Source organism: Bombyx mori, chromosome 27 (genome assembly GCF_030269925.1).
Source record: "Bombyx mori chromosome 27, ASM3026992v2".
NCBI classification, from domain to species: Eukaryota; Metazoa; Arthropoda; class Insecta; order Lepidoptera; family Bombycidae; genus Bombyx; species Bombyx mori.
This window is the reverse complement of record NC_085133.1, coordinates 10,539,711-10,561,439: the sequence shown is the minus strand read 5'-3', so window position 1 is coordinate 10,561,439 and position 21,729 is coordinate 10,539,711. Positions and strand designations below refer to the sequence as shown.

Sequence of the window (21,729 nt, the reverse complement as noted above, 5' to 3'; positions counted from 1 at the left end):
ACGACAATCTAATAACAATACGACAGTCTAGAAAAAGAAGTAGTTTAACGAACCCTTCCTGTGCCATGTGGTGCAAAGGCCTCATGATGCGAATAACCCGGTCAGTTCACGCCCGATCACCTGCTGTACTCCGGGCTTCAGGATAGGGTTACGCACTTGTTGGGCTTCCGACCGTCTGTGGCCTTACGACGTATGGCCGGCGCCTCGCAACGGGTCAAAGCTTTCCAAACAATTTCGAGCTTACGTATTTTGATAGTCCTATGACAAGCTGGGTTAAGGGACAAATTTTAAGTCAAACATTACTTAGTGATCATTTATGCTTCAAACTATAATTCAGCAAATTGTATAATGTTAAGGGTAGGGCTTAATCTAGATTCTCGATAACTTTCTTGACGAACTAACCTGTAAAATGTAAGATTGTAATTTACGTATTAAAAAAAAAAACGGGTGTCATCAATATGAATTTAGGCAACTTCACCCTTGTATTCTTTAGAACCCAAATAACGCAGATGCTACATTTAAAACGAAAAAAAAAAGGCAAAACGAAGTAAACCACATCTCCTGTTACATCGAAAAATTCCTCTAATCCTTGGTTACGCGGTTTCGGGAGTCCCATCTCTGAACCAAAAGAAAATGCGCCATAATCACAACGGTTATAAGAATCAAAATTGTATACCACAGACTCATTGAATTTATTTGTCGAGTAACTTCAACGAAAATTACTTCTAATCTCTAAAGGCATAGGTCTTATCATCCCTTGTGGATTATCTACTTACATTTTCTTGTTTTAAATCTCTATTAAAGAATATTAAGCCTAATAATCTTACACAAAAGGATTGCTCATTTGGTTATTAAAAAATCTGGGGTAGCGATCGAAAAAGCGATTTGAAACTTAACAGAATCTACGAATTTTATGTTGAGCTCATGTGACCACACATCACTATTGCGAGTAGCTAAAACAACAATTGACCACTGAAAACCTAGGGAGACATGCTCAGATTTGAATCATCCATCAAATCACATAAAGGTACTCGGTTGGATTGGCCACGGCGGACGTGAAAGCATCAAGAACTATGAAAGCACTGATGAATATCTATATATATAAAAGAAAGTCGTGTTAGTTACACTATTTATAACTCAGGAACGGCTGAACTGATTTGGCTGACAATTGGTGGGGAGGTAGCTTAAAACCAGGAGAAGGACATAGGATACTTTTTATCACGTTCCCATGGGACGCGACATAAAACGTGGTATAACAAAATGCAACTGATGTGGAATAACAAAACGCAACTGACAGCTAAACGTAATATATTCTATGGTTAATTAAATAGTAGAATTTTGAAGTTGACCGGTTGATGTGTTTGAAACAAACCGTGTGGCGGAACAAAGTTCGCCGGGTCCACTAGTTATGTATATAAAAAACCCTTATTATTTAAAACTCTTTAGTTTTAAAAAAGGTTTTTCTTGAGTTTCATTTTCTTGAGTGTCCGGTACACGTTATTGAGAAAACAAAGACTTCAGTTCAGTTTTGTATAGTTTATTAATACTGTTTAATTTTTAATACTCATTTTAAGAGAGATTAAGGGATTTAAATATTATTTTCTTTTGTTTAACACAAAACGCAAGTAGGCCTTTAATTGTTTATTCATTCTAAAATACTTCATATCATTATTTAAATTTACACAGTATTGTCTATTTACGCCAATAACCACTTAAAACCTGGTGAACAGAGTGCTCGTCTGCCCAGCTAGACCAATAAAGAAATCTTTTTTTTTATAGCCCTTGTAGGCAGACGAGCATACGGCCCACCTGATGGTGAGTGGTTACCGTCGCCCATGGACTTCAGCAATGCCAGGGGCAGAGCCAAGCCGCTGCCTACCGAATCTTATTATAATAACCAGGCTGAAACAAACAATTCTCTCATACGATGTATTCAAATCATAAACTTCCATGCCACTCTTGTTGTCGGATAGAGAAATCTCTTTTTCCTTGTTAATCAATATCATAATTTAGTTTTTATATAAAAAAATGTAAATGAACCGTTAGAAACTAATGAAAGACAGTCTTGTTAAAATAGCAATGTTAAAACAATTTTACTATAGAAGTACACTCAAGAATAAAAGTCTGTTTTCTTAAAATTGTCTTAAAGCCAATGTTTTGTTAATACCATTACAATTTAGTTAGTTAGTTAGGACTTCGGTTCCCTCTGCATTTTGTACCGAATGTTCCATGGGGAGTGGTCTGAGAAATTGTTTGAGATGATACCATCATCTCGTTTTTACTATCGCACCGCACGCCACTGGAGTAGAGTTCATCCATACTACCTGGAGCCACTACGTTCATCCACAGTGCGTTTCCAGAGATCTTTTTTGCCACGTACCATCCGGCTATGGAATGAGCGCCCCTCCACGGTGTTTCCCGAGCGGACATGTCATATCCTTCTTCAAACGAGGCTTGCGAAGAGCATTAAAAATTAACGGTAGGCAGCGGCTCGGCTCTGCCCCTGGCATTGCTGAAGTCCATGGGCGACGGTAACTACTCACCATCAGGTGGGCCGTATGCTCGTTTGCCTACAAGGGCAATAAAAAAAAAGTTAGTTCAAAGTTTTGAAGTTTTTAAAATATTTTAAGATTTTGTTCATTTTAAGATTTAACATTCGGATTTAGAAGACACAGCTCAGCTGTCGGTTTTTTGCTTGATACTAAGACGCCTTACCATGAATATCGCTGCCCGCCATAAGACGTAAGACTGAAATGTCAAATGAATTGATACAATGTCTATTTTGCTTTTGAAACAGGATCGCAGGATTCCTTTATGTCAGCTTTAGGACGATGGTATCCACCAGAGTAGTCTGCAGCAGACCCAACCAATAGACTCAAGTACCACTCATTTGTTACTTGGCAGTTACGTTTTGGCTGTGTTAGGACATGTAGTTCAAATGGAGGAGACCAGAACGCCAAGACAACTGCTCTATGGCAAACCAGAGGGCCGCAGAAATCGTGGCAGACCCAAAATCCGATGGTTAGATAGCGTAGAGCACGACTTCAAAGTTACGGTGTCAGGAACTGGAAGGAGAAAGTCCTGAACAGAGCAGTCTGGAGAGACATACTGGACCAGGCTAAGGCCCACCCTGGGCTGTAAGGCCTAAGATTATGAATTACGTTTTGAACTGCGTGGCTGATATAAGCGAATAATAAGACCCTAGAGAGTTTATTTAAAGTGCCTATACTGGTGGTAGGACCTCTTGTGAGTCCGCGCGGGTAGGTACCACCACTCTGCCTATTTCTGCCGTGAAGCAGTAGTGCGTTTCGGTTTGAAGGGTGGGGCAGCCGTTGTAACTATACTGAGACCTTAGAACGTATATCTCAAGGTCTGTGGCGCATTTACGTTGTAGATGTATATGGGTTCCAGTAACCGCTTAACACCAGGTGGGCTGTGAGCTCGTCCACCCATGTAAGCAATAAAAAAAAACTGTTACTAAAAGAAGAAACGTGTAGTTATAACAGGAATAGAAAAGATGTGCACGTTGTGAAAATCACAACACAACAAGCTTCAATGCGATCGCTTAGAGCACAAAAATGGACACAGATTTTTAGAAAAGCCCAGCGTGTTCTGATATCGATGCTGTTTGCTGAACTCCTGTGACATAAGTTCTCGGAATTCGCAGGACAAGTTTCGCTATGATTAACTAAAAATGAAAGTAGCCAGTTTTATTTTATTTTTGGATGATGAATAACAAGGAGAGTCCGATGTAAATAAGCAGAGCACAGATCTGTAGTGACACGTGTTGACGGGCAATATCGTAACTGATATTAAGGCGTATTAAGAGTATTTACGTGTAGATACGGTCATCATGCCTATAATTCCCTGGATCATTTGTGTAAGGTAAGGAACACCTTTATTAGCGAGCAAATGAGATTGACGTTCGTATCAAAATGCAGAGAGTAGACGTGTGGACTTGACACCAGGTATACCAATCGATTGACATGTCAATAAATTAACGAAGTAGATTACAAATTTTTAAAAAATTGCTGCAATTAATGTTCTAGAGACAAACATCTCATTATTTTTATAAAGCACTAGAAGAAAATAGAGAACAAATTAAGTTTAATAATCCAGGACGATCCCGTTGAAACGACTATAAATGGTTACCCTTTTCCACTAGAACGGTGTAGAAATGCACGAATCACATTTGCATAATGCTTATTAAAAAACACATCTAGATGCTTCATTAAGGAGCAGTCGTTTCAACTCGTCGCAGGTTCGAGTCTTGGCCGGCTAATTCAATTTTGTATTATGAACACCGAGCAATTTACGTTAATCTTTAAAAAATTAAAGTATATGTATTTATCAGAAATACTCATAATTTTCGTTCTGATTTTTTTTTATTGCTTGGATGTGTGAACGAGCTCACAGCCCACCTGAAGTTAAGTGGTTACTGAAGCCCATAGACATCTACAACATAAATGCGCCAACCACCTTGAGATATAAGGTCTAAGGTCTCAGTATAGTTACAACGGCTACCTCACACTTCAAACCGAAACGCATTGCTGCTTCATGGCAGAAATAGGCGGGGTGGTGGTACCTTTTGAAAGCGCTTTTAGAAAGTTAGCAGAACGCTGTATCACATATAACTACCGCTTTCTTACTTCAAGCCGTCGAACAAACTATGCTCTCGTCAGAGTTTACCGATAAAAATAAACAAAAAATACACTTAAACCTTCGATACTCACAAATGGCTTTATAGTTCAAAACGTCAAACACCCGAGAACCTTCCGGAAAAGAACTCACCAGACTTTACCCTTTCAAGTCTGAAGCGAAACGCTCACACAAATGAAATAATAACAGCTGGAAATGGTGGTCGTGAGGTGGATTCCATTAAGGAACGCACGACATTGACGGGAGTCTTTCATGTTCGATACAATCAGACCACTGTTGTTGGTGAATTCCCGTTCTCGATTGACTGAACCAAATTATTTTAACAAAAGGCTTCAATTATCCACAGTATATACATAATCATGGTGTTTTCCTAATTATCATGTGTAAAAAGGAGGCGCCGCGCCGGTGCTGGAAGAAGTACTATTCTAAGTTTGAAATTCAATTATGTTCCTTCGAGCTCAATGTTTATTTATGTACTCCGGATAACCACTTGATTTTTGAAAAATATTAATTTGAAATGGCGTATTCGAAATTCGAATATAAAATATGCACATAGCTTCCTATTTATACTTGAATCCGAATAGCAGACACTCCCAGGCACCCGGGTCCCGCGTCGAACGTCACAAATCAAATAATATCCGGCCGCGCTAGGTGACGTCGGAACTTTTCAATTGCACTACATTTTTCCGCTCGACTGTACTTTATAAGAATTGATGTTTTTATTTGCCATTGTTGGCATTGAACAGAAAAGAAACAGCTCGGCGTGGCGTGTCCTTGAAAATTTATTAAAACGCTAAATAATGTGCTCATGCTTGCCGCATTTTTTTTTGTTTGTTTTTTTCCTACCTATTCGCTGGTAGCCTAAGATGTGGTTGTTGAGCGACAGAAGGTTTTAGTCACTTCGACTCCGACATGCCCCGCCCTCCATCCCCAGGGAAGGGCGAAAGTCCGGCGATTTCCTCCTGACCAAAAAAAGCCTAAGGTGCTATTACATCTTCTCCCGCACGAGTAAGTGAGCTCCTAGCAACCAAGAGCAGTGCTTCGCCGAATCTGCCACCGGATCGGAATCGCGACCCACTGAGAAGCTCCGGCCAGAAACACAGTGAGTTAATAATTATCATTTCTACCGCAAAAGAATCGTGAACTTTTATAATGCAATTACAATATAGATCGCACATGAGTTATAACACTAAGTCCTCCGGTAATGGCAACATTCAATTTAGTATGTCTATGAGCCCCAGTAACCAGGTAGTCTATGAGCAAAATCACCCACCCACGCAATAGAAAAATATATTTATGTACCGAAAATTGAAATAGATTACCTAATTTGTATCCTTAAAAATTCATAATTGTTTTAGAACTATAAAATTTTAGGCGATTGATAACAATGATCACAACTACGTAGGTCATGAAGTTTCATTTAAAATTAACATAATATAAATGTATTTTGTATATGTACAATGCAGTCTTTAAATGTACTTACGTTAATGCAATTATTTTTCTAAATTATTTTTAAAATTCTTTCGGGTTCGTATCGCAGCGGACAACGCAACGACGCGATACCATCCCTTTTTTTTTTTTTTTTTTATGATTGAGAGATTACTGGTGGCCCGAAGGCCTTTCCAGTTTCACCAGGACAAGTGGGCGAGCTAGGCTCAGCCAGGAGGGGTGGGATTTGCTAACAGCTGCCCGAGCGCCTCCGAAGGAGACCTAACAACTCAAGAGCAATTGCTTCGCGAATGAATCTACTACCGGATCGGAATCGCGACCCGCTGAGAAGATCCGGCGAGAAACTCAGCGGGCTGATGCATGGGCTAGGTTGCACGTCGACCTCTTTGTCGAGTTCGACGAGTACGGTTACTGGGGTCCCTAAGCCTGCTACTAGTATTAGAGCTGAAGGCATCTAATGCAAAGGTTATTGGATCTGATGGATCCGTAAGGACGTGTCTAGGGCGTCGACGGTGACTGGCTCCTGCATGATCAGGATTCGGTGAGTAGTCAGCGGCGGCAACGATAAGGCGATTATCATGACGCATGGCCTTATCGAAGTACCGTTCCGACGCTGACTTCATGTACTTCTGGATTGATTCAAGGCCCAGGTCGTCGTGTAGGTCAACGTTCCTCACGAACCACGGAGCCCCGACGGCTAACCTGCAAAAGCGGGATTGTAGGGATTGGAGGGTGTCTATGTGTGTGCGGGCCGCGTGAGCGAACACCACACTCGCGTAAGTCATGATGGGCCTTATGCAAGTTTTGTAAAGTGTCACCTTGTTCCGAAGGGACATTTTACTCCGCTTACAGATCATGGGATAGAGTCTGCCGAGAATGAATGCGGCACGGTCGCGGACTGTTTTTATGTGTGGGCGGAATGTCATGGATGCATCCAGGGTGACTCCCAGGTACTTAACCTTCCTGACCCAGGGTATAGGTTGGCCGAAGAGGGTGATTGGGGGAGTGATATTTCTCCTCCTAATGCGGGAGGAAATAAGCGGTGAGTTTCCCCTTTGAAATAACACTGCTGTGCTTTTCGCCGGGTTGATGTCTATGCGCCATTTTCGGAACCACTGTCCGAGGGCTAACGCTGCGCTCTGGAGTTTACTCGCGATTAGGGACTTGTTTCTACTTGAGTAGTAAACGGTTGTGTCGTCAGCGAATAAGGCTAGCTGGGTCGGCGGCGACCGGGGAATATCATTAATAAATAAACTAAATAGGAGCGGAGAGAGAACGGAGCCTTGCGGCACTCCAGCCGTGAGTGGTCGCGGGGAGGAGCGGGTTCCCTCTACTCGATATCGAAAAGAGCGGTTCGACAAGAAGTCCCGTATGATGAGCACGAGACTATCCGGCACGCCCATGTTGAATAGTTTGAAAATCAAACCGTTGTGCCAGACTTTGTCGAACGCTTTTGCGACGTCGAAGAAGAGAGCTCCCGTGTATAACGGTTTTGGTCGATTAAGTCCCACAAGAATGTGCTCCGTGAGGCGGTGCACCTGTTGTACGCATGAGTGATTTGCACGGAATCCGAATTGTTCATCGATGAGAATGCCCTTGGATGAGACGAAGTCTCTGAGGCGTTTGTAGAGCAGACGCTCATACAGTTTGCCTAGAGACATGAGGAGGCTAATCGGGCGATAACTCGTCGGATTATTTTTTGGTTTACCGGGTTTGTGTATGCCGATAACGTCCGCTTCTTTCCACACCGTGGGAAAGATACAGTTAGCCATAGCGGCATTGAAAATAGATGCCAACATCACGATGAGTTGGACGGGTAAAAGTTTAATAACGCGGTTAGATATACCGTCGGAACCGGGAGCCTTGCGAGGACGTAGGTCTTTGATCAGGTCTTTAACTTCCATTGAGGTGACGGGCAGTAACGCGTCCAAGGGTGGCAAGGAGGCTCTGCGTTCTACCTCACTGTCTACTAATTCTACATGAACAGGGTCCGCGGATTGAATGCTGGGCATGCACTGGGCTTGCAATGTATCGGCCAGCAGCTCTGCTTTTTCGTCATCATCGAACGCCGCGAGTCGGCCTGAGGGGCCTACGAGAGGGGGCATAGTTACTACCGTATCCGATTTGAGAGTACGAGCTAAGCGGTAGTAAGACCTTTGAGAGGGCGCGAGTCCTTCTAAGAAATCAGACCATCTGGCATCTCGGACTTCGGTGATGCGAGACTTTACGTCGCGTTGTAGGGCACGCATTCGAATACGATTTTCCGCGGTAGGATACCTATCGTACGCACGGATCGAGGCGTTCTTAGCTCTAAGGAGTTCCCTAATATCATCGGGCAATTTGAAGCGGTGAAGGAAGTCCTCCGCTACAACTTGCTTCGATGACCTATCTAATGTCGAGGTGATGTGTGACGTTACGATGTCTATGGCTTCAGCGGTATCCTGAGGAGACGGGATAGAGTCCGGACTAAACGGAAGCGATGGTGGATCAGATTCAGCAAGGCTGATGCCCAGCGTGTGCCAATCCACCACAGTCCTCGTGACGGGAACGGAATCGGGAGCGCGACCGAGCTTCATAATGACGGGACGATGGTCTGAATCTAACTCTGAAACTACTTCAATCGAATTTAAGCGCAGAGTTACGTTTTTTAATAACGCTATGTCGAGTATATCCGGGCGATGCGCGATATTTAGCGGGTAGTGAGTCGGGGTCAGCGGAGCGACGATATCGAAGGCGAGATCATCGACTAACGCGTCGAGGCGCCTGCCATTAGGGGTTGAGGTGTGAGAGTTCCACCTGACGTGTTTACAATTTAGGTCACCCGCCAGAATGACAGAGCTTCCCATGCCGAGCAGCGCCTCAATATCACTACTTAGAACAATTTTATCCGGTGGAAGATAAACGGACGCGATAACGATCGGCGCGTGTCCAGTCAGTGAGATTCGGCATACTGATGCTTCGATGTTAGAAAGCGCGGGGGGGTCGAGTGGGACGCAATGCAGGGCTCTTCTATAGTAAATGACGGTACCACCACCACGAGCAGTGAGCCTGTCGTTCCTAACCATGTTGTAGTTCGCGATTTTAGGGTCGCGGCGCGCGGGCTTAAGCAGGGTCTCCTGCACCAAAAAGATGTCAATTTGATGGTCACGCAAAAAATCACAAACCTGATCACGTTGATTTGCGAGACCGTAAGCGTTAAAAAATCCTATCGTTACGGATAGGGGCTTGATTCTACTTATGTACGCCATTGATTACCGGCGGAGTGAGGGGAGGACGTACGTATTTAACGACGCGTATACGTCAGCGTATTCTTGCACAACGGCGATGAAGTGTTGTGCAGTGGAGGCGGCGCGAATGGCGTCGCCCAAAGCATTAACGCGATCAAAGTTGATCGACTGAAAAAAGTCGATCGCTAGAGCGAGATTGTCGGACGCGGTCGGAGGGCAGGTCGCGGGGGAGGGACGAGTCGCGGGGGAGGGACGTATCGCGGGGGTGGGACGAGTCGCGGGGGAGAGAGTTGTAGCCGTGTTCGTGAACGGCAACGGTTTAGCCCAGGCCGAGACGCTGGGCACCGACGCCGGCACGAAAGCAGGCTTAGCCTTCGGCACAGAGGGTACCGTGGCTTTGATGTCTGGGCCGAAAGCTCGGAGGCGGTTTTGGCGGGCGACGCGGCGATTTATTTTAGGGGCTCGGGGGCAACCACGGTAATTCGCGGGGTGACCCTGTGTTCGGCACAGGACGCAGCTAGGCGGTTCCGTAGCGGTTTTTTGATCGCGAGTGCAAAGGCTCGTGGCGTGATCGCCCAAACACTTGACGCATCGGGAGCGCGCGTGACAATTACGGGAAGAGTGCCCGTATAACTGACAGTTATGGCACTGGCTCGGAGTGCCTTTTTTATGGGGGGTTTCGACGGTTATTCCGGAAAGCCTACAGACTGTTCGTACGTTGAAAATTTGCTTGCCCTCGGGGGTAGGCTGGAGAGCGACGAGAACCATATTGTATGGCTCCCTCCCGCGTCCTGTGTGCATGCGGTGCACGGAATTGACCGGCAGACCTTGTTCTAGAAGGTCGGCCTTGACGAGATCGGCATCTAATTCCTTTGGGATGCCGCGTATGACCGCGCGAAGTTCACGCTCCTCCTGAAGCGTATAAGTGTGGAAACTTATACGCTCCTTTCGGAGGTAGCTTGAGAGGGCCCTATGGTCATCGGGTGTCGTTAACTTAATTTGAATCCCGTTCGCGAGGTTACGGGCGCTGATAAAATTAATTTTTTTGGCCTGAAGGGCCAAGGAAACTCGGTCCCAAGCTGCCTTCTCTTGAAGGATTACCGGGGGAGGGGTCTGAGTTTTATTTTGTGCCACTGGACGCGGCGACGGTGTGGCACGGGCAGGGGGAGCGACGGGAGTCGGAGGGCGAGGGCGCGACGCGTTCGCGGCTTTAATAATTTTAGCGGCCGCGGGAGCTCGGGACTCCGCAGCGCGCTTCTTACCCTTTTGTACCAGGGTGAATCCATCCGTCGATGAGGCGGGGGCGAGGTCGACCTCCATGTCTGAGTCAGAGTCGGAGGACGAGAAGGCAGCAGGCTCGGGAGCAGGCGACCTACGGGCAGATGCAGGACGTCCGTCGGACCCTACGGAAGCCGCGGATGATCGCGCCAGGGGAGCAGCGGCCACGGCGGACGACGCAGCAGTTTTACCCACTAGTATAGGCGACGCGGGAGCGGCAGGCATGGCGGACGCTGCGGTGTACGACGCGGGAGCGACGAGCACGGCGGAATCCGCGAGAGGGCTCACGGCGTGATCGGCCTTGAAAGCCAGAAACTCAGAAGTGAGCTTTGGGTGGCGAAGTCGGAGGAATTCTGAAAATAAAGCTTCCATGATGTCTGACCCAGGTGGGGCTGTCCCGGGTCTTAAACACACTCGCCTTGCGGCGAGGCCCCAACTTCTCGGTACTTAGCGGTTCGATTGAACACAGGTGGCGATGCGGCACAATTACTGCAGGAAAAAGAAAGAACAACAAAAAAAAGGAAACAACAAAATAAACCAAAACAAAACAAACACTTCCAGGAACACACTTTGTCGGCAGATGTGCCACGAACAAAAGCCGGGTGAACAAAGGCCGGGCTAACAATAAAACCAGGCGAACAATGGCCGGGCGATTGAATGGTCGGTGAGCACGTCCGCAGGCGGCGGGTGCTTCTGTCGGACTGCGATACCATCCCCAGCATGCCTCAGCTCTGACGATGAGAGGTTTCCGCGAGTGACAGAGCACACCTCAACACTAGACTAGAATTTATCCACAACGTTCGAACCTTTTCCTAGCCCACTGAGTTTTTCGTCGGATTTTCTCAGTGCGTCTCGATTCCGATCCGGTGATAGGTTCAGCGAAGCACTGCTCTTGCTAGGGCTAGTCTTAGCACATTCTCTTAGGTTGAGCCCGTGAGCTCACCTACCCGCCCGGGCGTAACTGGAACCTTTAGCTACCAGTGAATAGGTACGGGGAAAAAAGAACCATTTCCTCCCCAACGAGACCCATTCAAAAAATAAAAATAGCCCAAATATCGACCAAAACAGAATTCAATACGTTTCACATGAACTACAAACAAATCTTATAATATCTCAGTGGGCAGGAACAATGTTATTCGCCACTTTTCCTCAATTATCCGACCCTCGTAAATAAATCAAACAATGTTTACTTGTCGTGGGACGTTTTCTCCGTAATTGTTGGTATCTGTGTGATATTACTGTACAATTAACTCGTACTCATAAAAAATCTAATTTTTGAATACATCAAAATAATGGTGTTCAAATATACATCCATGTAAAATATTCGTGCTGGTCAAATATTCATTTATTATATTAACTATCAAGATAAGTTTCGTATAGAAAAAAATTCATCGTCGCTGCAAGTCGAACCCCGACCTGTTTGTGAAAAGCCATTTGCCAACGAAAAATACGAAACAAAACGCATATATGAGTCGACTATTATCAAAGCCGGCAATCTGACTTTTGGACAATGATTGGTAAATCAGAAAAACGAATTATTGACTTTGTATTCCATTGGCAGTCACAAAACTCTTCGGAACGACATCTTAGATAAATAACAGGTTAACTATTAACCTTTATTTAATGCAGGTTTTGAACCGTATTCTTTGAAGGAGACGATTATATTCAAATCAATCTGTATTGACATATCAATAATTTTTTTTTGTCCAAATGCACAGATTGCCACCTTTGATAATAGACGACTCATATTATACAAACTTGAATTTCGAACGACAATAAATCTCTCCATTCTCGGTACGCAAGCGTTGACAATGTCACTGACGATCCTTTTTTGAAAAACTAAGCTAATAATGATAAATTTTTAAATAATAGTCAGAAAAAAGTTTTGTGTAAGCTAATATTATTGTGTACTACCTATACAATAAGGTACCTTCTTGGAAAGAGACAATGGTTTTTGTGGTTGAAGTGTTTTGAAAACAATGTCCTTTTTCGTAATATTTATGAATGAATCGCTTCAAATTAAGAACTCCTTATCGTGCCAAGCATAAGGTTGCTTCTCCTACGTCTTTTCTAACTATTGTCACGATTTTAGAGATCACTATTGTGAGTGTATTAAAGTTCATTTTCGCTTGTCTTTGAAACTATAACTGGTGATAATGAAATTGTCATTGTGAAAAACTGTACTTGCAGTTATTGAACCATGACAAATGTTAACAAATTAACTACACAATTGTACGCAAAAAACCTCACAGACTGTTCTCTATGTTTTAGTCCAATGAGCTGGTGGTAGGACCTGCCTGTGAGTCCGCACGGGTAGGTACCACCGCCCTGCCTATTTCTGCCATGAAGCAGTAATGCGTTTCGGTTTGAAGGGTGGGGCAGCCGTTGTAACTATACTGAGAACTTAGAACTTATATCTCAAGGTGGGTGGCGCATTTACGTTGTAAATGTCTATGGGCTCCAGTAACCACTTAACACCACATGGTAGGCAGCGGCTTGGCTCTGCCCCTGGCATTGCTGAAGTCCATGGGCGACGGTAACCACTCACCATCAGGTGGGCCGTGTGCTCGTCTGCCTACAAGGGCAATAAAAAAAAACACACACACCAGGTGGGCTGTGAGCTCGTCTACACATCTAAGCAATAAAAAAAAATCCAATCGATTCCAGAAGCTAGATGAATCGGGGAGATAAAAAGGAAATTGAATAACATACCCCTAACAAGACGCCAAACTAAAAATTACAATTATATTTTTACTAGCTGACCCGGCAAACATTGTTTTGCCATATATAAGATTTCTAGGGAATTTCTAGTGTAGAAAAAAAACTAACTTATTGTAAGTGTGTAAGGATGTGATAAATGAGTGAAAGAGGTATGTTGAACGATGAGGGAATATATAATAAAAATAACAAAACCTCATTCAACCTCATTATAACAAAAAAAAAACTCCAAATAAAAAAAAATATGTTAGGTGTGGACAACTCTAATCACTTAGGGATATGAAAAATAGATAGTAGCCGATTCTCAGGCTTACTGAATATGCATAAAAAATTTCATGAAAATCGGTCAAGCGGCTTCGAAGGAGTATGGGAACGAACATTGTGACACGAGAATTTTATATATTAGATTATTCTTATGATCCCGATGGCTGAAGCTACAAAGCGTGGAAAACATTTTGGCCGAATTGATAATTGTCATCTTAGAAATCGATTTAAAACAAGTATACGCACGGTCGGGTCAAGGGAACGCCGATGCAGTCTTTAAATCCTAAATGTAGATAGATGGTAAATAATTACTCGCGTTATTTATTTCTAATCTGATACAAAGATTAAAAAACAGATAAGACAATGTTCGTATTAATTTTGATGGGACAATAACAAATTAATATTCTATCAACAAACGTGAACAACAGAGAGACCGACGTTCGATAAAAAGCAGCAGAGATGAAAAGATTTAATTATTATTAATTAATTCTTTAATATCTTATGAAGCTGCATCCGAGATGTTGGCAGATAAAAGTGAACTATAAAGGTTTTGTGTCCATTGAAAGATATGCTATATATATATCATGCTATATATCATATATCATGCTATATAGAGATTGGTTTTCTACGCATTTGAGTTCAAACATAAATCACTATGAGATATTCATGAATATATGAATATTTTCATAGAAGTATTGACGAGGTTTAAAATATAAATCGATGCGTTTAATAATTTGAAATTTGAACTTCGAGTTTGAAGGTGAGGTGAGGTTCAGGTCGCGGTGACTCTCAACTTCTCTGTCCATCTACCGAAGAAGGTTTTTTTGAAATACATAATAAAATATGTTATAATTTAAATACAATAGTGAATTTTAAAGATATCGGGAGATTAAAGTTTATTTGCAGCAGTTAAAAACTTACTTTTTTTTCTTCCCTACCTTTGCTGATAGTCTTGAGAGGCTATTTCAGCTTCCCCTTGACGTGTAGGTGAGCTCACGGGGCTCAAACTGGAGTGTTGCTAACACTGGCCCTAGCAAGAGTAGTGCTTCGCAGAATCTACCACCGGATCGGAAACGCGACCCAATGAGAAGATCCGGCGAGAAACTCAGTGGGCTGTGTCTGTGGGTTAATTTACTCGTCGAGCTCTTCGTCGCAAGAGACGGGTTGGGCGAGGACGGTGAGCGGAACACTTACTTTGACTCGTAGCTACGACAGTAATACAGCGCTTTGAAGTAACTCCATCGCCCGACACTGCACTACAACCTTTAAGAAATATAATATCTAACTTTTTTCGTGTCGCCGAATGTCCCATCACGGACCCTTTGTCTCAAAATCACCCTTTTATTTTTGAATTAGTTAGAAATTTTAATGGCCTATACAAAAAACAAGAACGTCTTAGGAATTTATAAATGGATGTATTTTTAATTGTATTATTTGTGTCTTTCTGGTTCGCCGGTCTGACGGATCGTTTCGATATTTGATTCTATTCTCTAGAAGCATCCATTTCGGGAATTCAATAAGGGGAATTTAGTTTTAATTGTCCTGAGGTGGGGCATTATAGCTTCAAAGCAATCACGTGCTCTGATCTCAGGGGTAGGGCAGCCTTTATCTAATGTGCAATAGACTTCGGCTGTGTAAGTTGAATTAGACCGCTACTCTTTTGGACTATGACCACAAACACCAGCTCCGAATAACGCTTCTCCGCTCATTTAGGACAATAAAAAAGATTGCTATTATAATGAAGACAACGATTAAATTTCCTAATTGCAAACCTCACTTGTGACCCTTCGGTATTATGCGGGTTTCTCCTGCGAGAGGTGGCACGTATAAATGTAATTAGATGACACAATGTTACACAATTAAAATCGGGGAGCGCGCAAGGTCACACGCGTGTCGCGCGTCCCACATTAACATTTATGGTACATCTTCTCGATACGTTTTCTTTTTTCTTATTAGGGCAACGGGTTTCTTGCGGGACTGTTATTGCCAGTGTCGAAATTTTTCATTGCCAGTATCGAAATATTCCATTCCAACATACTTTTACGTTTGAAAACGGACCGGAATAAAATTGAGTTGATTTATCTGAAACTGATTATCGGATAAAGTTTGCTTTAAAAATGTATCGAAATGGAATGAAGGATTTTTTTATTGCTTAAATGGGTGTACGGGCTCACAGCCCACCTGGTGTTAAGTGGTTGGAGCCCATAGACATTTACGACGTAAATGCGCCACCCACCTTGAGATATGGCTTTAACTTTCTGAAACTATAAAGAATCTATGTTTAGCTTGGGAAATGATCTTGTTTCGCTTGTAATAAACAATTGCGTGTTGAATCAGAACTTTGGTATCGTTTGCAGGTTCGCATGTGGTTTCTTCATCATGTACCTCTGTTCAATTAACTACAAAAAAGCTGTCATTAATATCATTATTTTGGTGCGTTTTACTTTTGACGAGTCACGTGTGACAGTCAGTGCCGGCTACAGAGATGAGAGATGAAATGAACGCGGAAGCAACGCGCGTGAACACAAAGCACTTTTCCGACTGTTAATTAACGTTCTTTACAAAGGGATATTTTCATGAATTTCGTATATTATTCGTTTTTATCGCTCTATATTAATATGTTTTATATGATTGAGCTGGCGGTGGAGTATTTTTGAGTAAACAATTATTCAAACGAGGCTTTGTTGTTTCTACCACAGTACCGACTTATTTTCAAAGTTAAGGTACGGTACTGAAGGTTTTTAGTGGCGGTAGGACATCTTGTGAGTCCGCGCGGGTAGGTACGACCACTGCGCCTGTTTCTGCCGTGAAGCAGGAATGCGTTTCGGTTTGAATGGTGTGGCAGTCGTTGTACTGTAAAAACTGAGACTAAGAACTGATGTCTCGAGGTGGGTGGCGGCATTTACGTCGTGGGCGTCTATGGGCTCCGATAACCACTAAGCACCGGGTGGGCCGTGATCTCGTCCATCTAAGCAATAAAAAAAACGCCGTTATCCCAACAGAGGACTTGGCTTCTGCAGCGGATTGACTGCTGGAATTGTCTGCAACTGGATAAATACGACCAATGCCCTGCTACTCACGATCTACAAGCACGTTTTCTTTTGTTGATAATAAAGAACTTCCCTCTCGTAGGGTTAGTATTTGCCTACGCTAGAAAAAAATACTGCTATATGTAACCCATTTATTAACACTAGTGGTCCCCCAATACCTACTCAAAATTCGGCTATTTTTTTTTAATTGCCTTTTTAGGCAGACGAGCATACGGCCCACCTGATGGTGAGTGGTTACCGTCGCCCATGGACTTCAGCAATGCCAAGGGCAGAGCCAAGCCGCTGCCTACAAATTTAAACTATAACTACTACTAACTATTACTACTAATTTAAACTATAACTTTGACAATTATCACGGTTCTAATGTCAAATACTATTAAACTTCTATAATCACAGATGTCGCCAAGACTACAACTATAGACAAATAAAGACAAACAATATTAAATACTAATTTATTCTCAATTTGACCATAGAAATTACACAATAAACAAAACAGTATAAATGCGTGTGTGTATGTGTCAAATACAAGGTAGTGTGTGTAATGTTTGTTTTATTAATTTAATGTATTTTTATGCATAATTTAAAAAAAATATTAGCATTGTGCACTCCTTCTCTATATTCTCTATAAGTCAGGGAAATTTCATACTTCTCCGTCCGCGCAATTTTCGTAAAAATGGGTACAAAAATTATCTTGCATCATATTGCTTCACGTATTAATATATAGATGTTCCTACTTAACAGTAAATTGACTACCCGGAAAATCGCTGGAGCTCTATCTACCATTACTCTCATATCCTACTAATGAAAATATATTTGAGAAACTTCAGTAGAGTTTGTTTGTAAAATTTTCATATTTCAACGCCACGAATAATTCAAAGTAAAACACTCGATAATTCATTGCATATTCATTTGGGGTTATAATATAGGAGTGAAGAGAAGCGGCTAACAATAGCGATTTAATAAATTGTACTTAAAATAATATCCAGGATTTCCATTTTATCTATTATCTGGTTGATGTGTCTGAATCAGCAGAAATAGTTTACTATTTTTTTACACTTTGTGCTATATATTTAATATATTTCAGCTATATAGCAAGTGTTTAATGATTTTGAGGTAATTGCCCATGTAATGGACCAGTGGGTGAAAAACATAGCTGGATAAAAAAATAAGTCCTATAATACTCAGAGAATGCTGTTGCCCATTCTCCGATGAATCTCTTGGTCGCTTTTACGTCACCCGCGGGACCAGATGGGGTGGTGCTATTCTAGACAGACAGCCGAGTCGATAATACCTCATGACAGTCCCAATGAAACGCGGCCAAGATCCGCAGGCTGATATAAAGATAAGTTCTTATTCAAGTACCTATTGCTAATATTGCTAATAATAATATTTATTCAAGCCTCTTAAAAACAAACACGTACAAGAATTCTTAACACTAGTATAATAATATACATGGCTTTCTTATGAGGTGTACAATAACAATATTCCCTGACTTTTATGCTAGGAAAACCTGTGTTACAAAAGTCAGTGGTTCAGTGCTAGGTCACCAGGTAAGTAAGTTAACCAGGAAGAGTGATCTATGAGACCTGTTCACATATTATGTTCGAAACCAATTTGTGGGTATTTGAATTTTTACCACGGCAACATGGGTCGCGATTTGACGATGCCTTCGCGACTTGACATCTGTCACTTTGTCTTGCTTCTCGAACGGGACGGTACCCTCACGTGTGACGGTCTACGCTACGGTTTGCATTATCACTAATCCTTATCAATTCCTGCCCTAAAGCCTTCTCCCTAAGTGATACGGCGTGAGTCGACGAGGTCATCGGTTCCGGTGAGTGATTAGACGATATTTTGTTAAAATAATACATACGGCGCCGCGGAGCCCTAGGCTGCCACGAGGGCGCTGGGTTCGGATCGAACATATTATACCCTAGTTACTATCCCTCTGAGTTATACAACCGCGGAGTCCCAGTGTGCCTTTTTATTGAATTTCGACCTTATTTTAAAACTAGCCACATTCAACGTGTTTCCCGCATAACCGTTATAACACTGTTTGCACGCTTGAATTTTTCCCCAACGTATTTCCAATTCTAGAACTTTCTCGTACATTTTGAATATTCAAATTTAGTTATCGCAGTTCTAATTTCGAAACGTCTGTTATTCCGATGAATGAATTTATAAGTTCGTTATCTTAGTTAGGAATTAGTCGATCGAGAAAAACATTCTGTACGGAATTAAATAATACATAGTTACGAAAAAAAATATTTTAGTATTGGATCGGTTGGAGCCTCTGGGTCTGCGGAAGGACTTCGCTTCTCTCTGCATTTTGTACCCCATGTTCTATGGGGAGTGCTCTAAGGAATTATTTGAAACGATTCCATCATCTCGTTTCTACTATCGCACCGCCTGCCACCGGGGTAGAGTTCATCCATACTACCTGGAGCCACTGCGTTCATTTACAGTGCAGAGGTCTTTTTTGCCACGTACCATCCGGCTATGGAATGAGCTCCCCTCCACGGTGTTTCCCGAGCGCTATGACATGTCCTTCTTCAAATGATGCTTGTGGAGAGTATTAAGCGGTAGGCAGCGGTTTGGCTTTGCCCCTGGCATTGCTGAAGTCCATGGGCGACGGTAACCACTCACCATCAGGTGCGCCGTGTACTCGTTTGCCTACATGGGCAATAAAAAAAAAATAAAAAAAAAAGTGTGTGTGTCCGCTCCGACGCACGACTGGAGTTTACTGGATATAAAAAATTAAACGAAACAATACGAGAAATAGTTCTATATTACGACAACACGATACACTACAGATTATTAACAAATTAACGAGACACAAAACAAACGACTAACAAATATATGAAAAAAAAAAAAAAGTGTGTGTGTCCGCTCCGACGCACGACTGGAGTTTACTGGATATAAAAAATTAAACGAAACAATACGAGAAATAGTTCTATATTACGACAACACGATACACTACAGATTATTAACAAATTAACGAGACACAAAACAAACGACTAACAAATATATGAAAATACAATAATGAGAGAAACGCGCGATCAGTACGAGGCTTTGTGGCGGACTGCCGGCGCAGCAGCCCGGCGTCACCTGCGATAACGCATTTCGTGTGACATGCGCAATCAGGCGCATAACGCATTTCGTGTGACATGCTAGTACGATTTTGGTCCCCATAATTTTCATACCCCGGGCCTATATATGTAAATCGATTCTAAAGGAGTAAACTCCAATACAATAATGAGAGAAACGCGCGATCAGTACGAGGCTTTGTGGCGGACTGCCGGCGCAGCAGCCCGGCGTCACCTGCGATAACGCGGCCGCGCGTTGGCTCCTGATTGGCGCGCGCACGCATCACGCAATCAGGAGCCAATCAGGCGCATAACGCATTTCGTGTGACATGCTAGTACGATTTTGATTGGCGCGCGCACGCATCACGCAATCAGGAGCCAATCAGGCGCATAACGCATTTCGTGTGACATGCTAGTACGATTTTGGTCCCCATAATTTTCATACCCCGGGCCTATATATGTAAATCGATTCTAAAGGAGTAAACTCCAAAAACTCCATTTTCTATGATCGTTTCTATTTATGCTCCGCAATAAATGCTTCGCTTTTGCCCCTTTGCCTTTTCATAAGTTCTGTCTCATGTGAGGTTCGGACGTGGGTTGTTGAGCAACAGAAGGTTTTAGTTGGTTCGATTCCGACATGCCCCGCCCTCCATCCCCAGTGGTGGCAGCGAATCGGCTGTGGCTGCGGCATTGCTGAGCTATGGTAACCAATTACCGTCAGACGAAACGTATACTCGACTCCCGACAATGGCTATAAAAACATTATAAATAAATAAAAACATAAAAGCAACGCGTACAGTACCACCACCAGTTAAACGAAATATATTAATGGAGTATTATATTTATGGCTTTATTAGTATTTTCCACTACAAAAATAATAACTAGAAAAAGTTTTGTTTCCTTAAAAATTTTTTATTGCTTAGTTGGGTGGCAGAGCTCACAGCCCACCTGGTGTTATGTGGTTACTGGAGACCATTGACATCTATGACGTAATTGCGCCACCCACCTTGAGATATAAGTTCTAAAGTCTCAAGTATAGTTACAACGGCTGCCCCACCCTTCAAACCGAAACGCATTACTGGTTCACGGCAGAAATAGGCAGGGCGGTAGTACCTACCCGCGCGGACTCACAAGAGGTCCTACCACCAGTAATTACGCAAATTATAATTTATAATCTTTTTTTCTTCTAGATTCTGTAAAATACCTGTAGTTGATCTTCGGATTTTGCAAATAGACTTCTTTTCGCGTCCCGGTGAATGTCCCCCTCGTGTGGTTGAAGGCATTCTCCACCTCGTGATATTCAGTTCAATGGCAAATCTTAAATAATCATCGTGACTTTTCTTCGTGTAATTACATTGTAAGGCCGAAGTTTGTTTTACGCGTTTAATGTCGAAGACACGCTCCCCGATTAAATATTAGCAGATTAGGTTCATTGTATTCACGTCATTCTTGTTAGTCTCGCCGCTTCTAGACTCTTCGTTCTACTATAATTTCAATTGTTTATTCACATTATATGGCGTTGTCCATGGATCCTGTTAACCACTAATCTTCATCTGTATTTTCAGTTCAGTTCATAGCTGAACTGAACTGAAAATACAGATGAAGATTGGACTAGCGTCCAGCTACATAGTTATCATCATGAACACATTCCGTTGCTCTTTTCTTGTCTTTTCCTGCCTTTGTATCCATCCAGATGCAAATTCATCCATTCTTGTATTCTAATTATGGTTATTCTTCTCTTCATATGACGACATAACCAATCTCCTACCTTTGCCCTTCCTGTGATACATTTTTATCCATTTGCCTAACTCTACCATCTACCTATATAGGATAAATTAATAAAATCTGCAGATAAATTAACCAGTGTTACACGAACCAATCACATAATTACCGTTTCATCGTAAGGCGTATTAGGAAACGGACGTTGTCAGAGCTTTTGGCGGCATTAACTGCGGATTCGAGTAACTTTTAACGACCAGATAAGTTGTGAACTGACAT

At 42.6% G+C, this 21,729-nt stretch overlaps 1 protein-coding gene and 1 long non-coding RNA gene across 2 annotated transcripts in view; one reads left to right on the top strand and one right to left on the bottom strand.

Moving 5' to 3' along the window:
- LOC101743883 (uncharacterized) overlaps window positions 1–21,729 on the top strand; it is a 399,362-nt gene that overhangs the window by 292,962 nt on the left and 84,671 nt on the right. The window lies entirely within an intron of this gene.
- LOC134201514 (uncharacterized) lies at window positions 19,536–20,219 on the bottom strand. The gene is made up of 2 exons (XR_009976853.1): window positions 19,967–20,219; window positions 19,536–19,753 (listed from the first exon to the last, which is right to left on the bottom strand). It is a non-coding gene; the product is annotated as an uncharacterized LOC134201514 (long non-coding RNA).